General features: G+C 32.0%; 1 long non-coding RNA gene across 1 annotated transcript; it reads left to right on the forward strand.

Moving 5' to 3' along the window:
- Positions 1–3785: 3785 nt before the first annotated feature.
- LOC139905157 (uncharacterized) lies at positions 3786–4844 on the forward strand. Its single transcript, XR_011779681.1, has 2 exons — positions 3786–4424; positions 4484–4844. It is a non-coding gene; the product is annotated as an uncharacterized lncRNA (long non-coding RNA).
- Positions 4845–5923: the final 1079 nt, after the last annotated feature.

Genomic DNA, 5923 nt, shown 5'->3' on the forward strand with positions numbered 1-5923 from the left:
TTAAAATTTACATAACATTGATTAATAAAAGGTTGTTTGACAAAAATAGCATTTAAAATAAAATAAATGCTCCCTTCAGTTTATTTTCTAGAAAAATATTTAAAATAATTATTTCTAAAATTTAAAAATGGAAAGAGATAAAAGGCACCACACCACGAATTTATAATTTGAAAGGTTAGTAAATTCCTCATTTTCATCACAATGGCAAAAGTTAGAATTGGTCGTTAAGGGGAGATATGACCTTATATTAATATGTTTGTTATAAAGAAATCAAGTATTTCTCAATACATGACTTTAACAACATGTTTCTCACCTTGTATTAATGCGATCAGTTTACACTGGATGATGTGAGAAAGTTAAGATTTTGTACTAAAAAACTATTTAGACAGTTTTGTAATTGTTTGACTCAGTATTGTTTGAGCGCGCAGCAAAGATGGACACCAGCAAAGAGAGAAAATACAATTTTTTAGAGTTTTTTTCGATCAAGACAAAATGCAAGCCAGGTTGGAATAGTGTTTATAGTTTCGATACTGTAGCAGCCAATCACGCTCAATTTTGGTTTAAGTGATTCGGTTATGGTAACTTTGATGTTAAAGATTCATCCCACTTTGCAAGGCCAATTATCGAAAATGTTGATAAAATAACTGAAATCGTCGAGTCTTAACGTCATGTAAGCACTGTTTTGATTGCCAAGAGTATAAATATTTATAAAAATAAAAATTCAATTAAAATTATGGATTTCTTTTTACTTAACCTAATATAGATTGGGGAAAAAGTAATTTCGTATTTTTGGCATGACAAAAAATTCTTTCTAAGAAGTCTTATAATCGTATTTAAAAAAAATTTAATATTTGAAATATTTTTCAAAAAATTTTATATTTGGAATTTAATTTTGATTTTTTTAACGTAATTTTTCAAAAAAAAAAATTTTTTGATTTTTTTTCGAAAAAAATAACCCCCCCCATATATATATAATCCTGCACAGTACCTTATTATTACCTATTATATGAGTACCTTTTTACTTCATCTGCCTCGGAAAAAATATGAGGACTTCGTTTTGACACATTTCCTATTATTTTTGTGTTTCTTTTATTTCATTTTCATTTACTACATTGAAACTCATATGAAAAATGAAACAATTTCCTTGCAAAAAAATAAATAAATAAGAATCATGAATCATACTCTGTATATAATATATGCAAAAACAAAGCAGTGACTCTCATTCATAAAAAGTGGGAGTGGGAACAACATCAGTCATTTTTTCTTCTTTTTGTATTTAACATTATACTTTGATCAAAACAATAAAAACATGGGCAATTATCTAATTACATTTAATGTATTCAGTCAAATATAGAGGTATGTTCCGACGTTAGACTGTCCAATTTTCGGGTTAATATTTTACTCTCTCTGCTCAAAGACATTTTCTTCTTAAAACAACCAAAAAATAGTATATGACAATATTTGAGCATTCTCAGATCATTTTAGACCGGGTACAAGCCATTTTAGTTTCTAAAAATTTTTATTCAAAATTGCTCATTTTTATACCTCTTGCAGTGTTCCAAATATGATACCAAGAGTACAAATGGTACTTTTTATATTTTTTAGTATTCTGTTCAAACACTCAAAATATTGAACACTATATTATTAATCATTAAAGGGGTCCAAGATATGCTGATTTATTTTTCCCCTCTGTTTTATGAAACATAAGATAGAAAAGTTTAACCCTAGCTGAGCACAAAAAAGGAACATTATGTGTTATTATGTTGAAAAATATTAGCCCGAAAACGGGACAGTCCAGTACCTATAAAAGTATGTAAATTATTTAATCAAACATATTTATCATGGTGTAAATTCCTTCAATGTTCTTATGACTTAATAGAATGCATTCACAAGATCCGTTATCATTACTAGGGATGCAAAAACTGTTTAAGCCCTCATGAGTGTAAATTAATAAGAACTTTAATAAACGACATATCAGCCGACAGAGTGTAATATAAAAATTATAGTGATCTTCGCTCATTCGTTTGAATTTTCAAAATAAGGAGAAATAATTCATAAAATCACGACTTTCTTGAGGTTACCAACTTATAGAATTTAAAAAAAAATTCTATTGTGAACGAAGATTTTTTTTTTTTTCAACAATAGTTATAAGTACATTTATATGTATAAGAGATTCCTTCATTGAATCTGTTCTTAGATATCTCCCCTCCCCCCTTCGATAAAAATAATATTCAACTATTTTTCTGAATTATTCGAAATGATATTTATAAAACCTTGTATTGAATCAATCCATCAAAAAAAATTTTTAAGAAAAAATTGATTAGAAAAAATGTGCTTAATAAATACTAATATTCATTAAAAAAATAATTTTTTTAAATGTGCGTCGTTGGTTTGTCCCAAAAGACCTCTGAATGCATTTTTCGAAGGAGAGGATCAAGAACCTCACATCACAACTTAACTTATTTTATTTGAGGCTTATCTAAAAATTCAGTAAGAGATAGGGAATCAACAAGTGTGCCATAGTGATTTTAAAAAACATTCAAAGCCCTCTGATTTCCCATTACACATGGTGGGTAAATTATAGGCTCATTACAAATTTGCTGGCCACAAATAAATGTGTGAAAAATGAAGGTACAATTATTTGTAACCTGTGTGAGGAGAAAGACGAGGATGATATTCATTTATTTCTTAAGTGTCTTTATTCACAAAATGGAAGAATGAGACTTAGACAATATTTAGGAATTGTTGATGAGGGGTATATCTACTTGTCATTGGACTTATTACAATCAAAATTTTGAGCAAAAGCTCTTGGTTAAAGTTTTGTTGTCTATGAATGGTCTATTTTAAATGATTAACTAATTTTATATATGTAAATACTTTATTTCGGCATTTTAACACTTATGTTGTTTTAAATATCTGTGTACTTGTTATTTTGAATGGTTTTTTTTTGTTTTAGTGGTTGTTTTATGTTGCTGTTACTTCTATGTGTTTACTTTGAGGATAACAAACCGCCCGAACTCTCGGTCAAGAAAAAATAAGTCAATAAAAATTTGTACTATTTCTTTAAAAGAGCCCAGTAAAGTAAAATGGTGTTAGATAAATCCCTTATCTAGCTATATTGATACCCAGAAGATCTTCCCTTTTAATGGATACATACAAACTTACAATGATTGTTTATATTTAGCGGGAAAAGTCTTTTTTATGCCGACACTAATGGGGCTAGATGGTTCAGGATGTAGATGGCTCAGAGAGTGAAATCCTAGAGGGTAAAAGGACGTCCATGGGAGTAAAATCCCTAGAACTATAGTAAATGATTTCAATCTTAATTGTTTTAGAAAATATATGTAATTTAAAACATATATCTAAAAAAAGGAAATAAACCTCGTGCTTGTTATTTCAAGATATTATATATAATATATCTAAGGGTTGTGAACATTCGCCATAGAAACATGAGCTTTTAACAACTCAAAATTAGTATATTTTATGTACCCATCTCTTTTATGTAAGTAACACTTACATGAAGGGACATATCTCCTAAATAATATAATTGAATTAATTAGGTAGAATTTAAACATCTATCAGACTGGAGTTAGGACCTCTAATATCATGTATTAATATTATGTATGTACAATATAAAACTAATGTTGAAACTCGATCCGATATTTTTTTTTTTTTTACTTTCTGGTTTTTATCTTCCTGTATATTCGTTTATGTATTTAAGTACTGAGTTTTGTGTATTATAAATAGTGTCGTCTTATGTAAATATATTCAGAGTAGAATTAGAAGACACATGATCCTATAAACACAGTGTAGTTTCATTCCTCCACGCCATTTCTTCCTCTCATTTCTCCCGGTCATCCTGGATATCTCCACCTTATAAAGAAGTTTGACTCTCTCGTTCGTCAAGACGCAACATTGGCGACGAGGATGGGATCAGGATCACGTGACCTCCCTGCTGTGGGATCATCGGCGAAGCTAGCCCTTTTGGAGTTGGGTAGCCCTTTTTCGTCGATAGGGAGAACGCTCGTTCGTTTACGGAAGGCGGAGCAATATGGACTGTGCCTATGTTTGGGCCTCGTGGAGGAAGGAAGAGAACCTTGGTCACTTTCAAGAAGTGAAGTGTGTGTCCGGGTCAGGGACCACATAATTAAAAATGGATTTGTTCCCTACGCACTTTTGGTTCTCTACTGTTCCTACTCTCCCGTTCACATCATTGGTTGATGGATGTGGAACGGTCTCTCTTGTGGATCATCCCGAGTTGGATGAGGGTACATCGAGCAAGATGTCTCCCAGGGACGAGCAGGGTGCTCGGGTCCTTAAAACCTCAACAAGGGTGAGTGTTGTTTCTCCCAGGGACGAGCAGGGTGCTCGGGTCCTTAAAACCTCAACAAGGGTGAGTGTTGTTTCTCCCAGGGACGAGCAGGGTGCTCGGGTCCTTAAAACTTCAACAAGGGTGAATGTTATTTCTCCCAGGACGAGCAAGGTGCTCGGGTCCTTAAAACCTTTATGAGGAGTATTGTCCTCCTTTCTCCGGTGCGCGTGCTGAGAGCACGGCACGTCTATGGAGATAAACTTTTAAAATACAAGGAAGAATGCTTTGTCCTCGCCTGGACATGGATGGAGCGGATCTATAGGCTGCTGTTCATGGAGAGGAACCTGTTTAAGCACCGCCATGGATTTGGTGCTTGGGGGGTGATGTTATGTATTTAATATGTCCTTTCTGGTTTTTATCTTCCTGTATATTCGTTTATGTATTTAAGTACTGAGTTTTGTGTATTATAAATAGTGTCGTCTTATGTAAATATATTCAGAGTATATTTAGAATACACATGAGCGTATAAACAGTGTGTAGTTTCATTCCTCCACGTCCTTCTTCCTCTCATCTCTCCCGGTCATCCTGGATCTCTCCTATTATAAATAAGCTTGCGTCTCTCCCTCGTCAAGACGCAACAATAATTATTATGATTTTACAAAATATAAAATAAATATATATATATATAACCCTCTCAAACCAAAACCCATTTGTATATATTTCATACACTAAACTAATGAGTTTTGGGAACCCTAGATAATATTATAATTTATTTATATATTATTTTTAAAACTGAACTAATTCAATCAAAAAATTGGTCTTGATGAGTACCACAAAATAGACAGATTTTTTAGAAAGACAAAGAAATTTATAACTTCATTTTTTTAGAGAATAAATTTCTTTTTTTTCCTCTTTATAATTGATGTTTATTTACTATTTACAAATTTAAGAGTAATAAACCACTTATTAAGGATATTCTCCACCGGCGAAAGAGTAGGCCCAAAAAGGCACATAACACACTAGTAAGACAGGATGGAAGATGAGGGATTCCCAAAGGGGAAACACGGGAATATCGAATAAAGGATTAGGGAAAGGATTGAAGGTCTTACTACATTAGATTCCTATCTAGTACTCATTACGAGTTACTTTCAGTGTTACCAGGTGGGTTTATGCAAAATCAGCTAGATGTACTTCTAAAATCAGCTAGACTCAACAAAAAACAGCAGAAAAATCGGCTAAATATTTTTTTATAAATATATTATCATATCTTATAATATGAAGTAGTGTTCTAATCTCGAGCCTCCAACAAGTGATGGGTCATAATAGAGAGGGAATTTTCAGCTTCATATTCTAAGTACAATTTAGGAACAAGGTATTATCTTTTGATTCTCGGTGAAATGATCAACCCGATGCTGATTGTTTTCAACACAAAGAGATAAGTCTTCAAGCAATTTGGTAGGATCACTATCATTGAACACAAAAATATTGTTGCCTCTTTGGACATCATTTGTACAAATTTTAAGAATAACAAATAACGATGATTCTTTTCATTACAGTATAAAGAGTGGAGCATTTCCGATATGTAACACCTTTGGGTTGATTTGATATAAC

Source organism: Lepeophtheirus salmonis, chromosome 4, assembly GCF_016086655.4.
Source record: "Lepeophtheirus salmonis chromosome 4, UVic_Lsal_1.4, whole genome shotgun sequence".
In the NCBI taxonomy this organism is placed as follows: domain Eukaryota; kingdom Metazoa; phylum Arthropoda; class Copepoda; order Siphonostomatoida; family Caligidae; genus Lepeophtheirus; species Lepeophtheirus salmonis.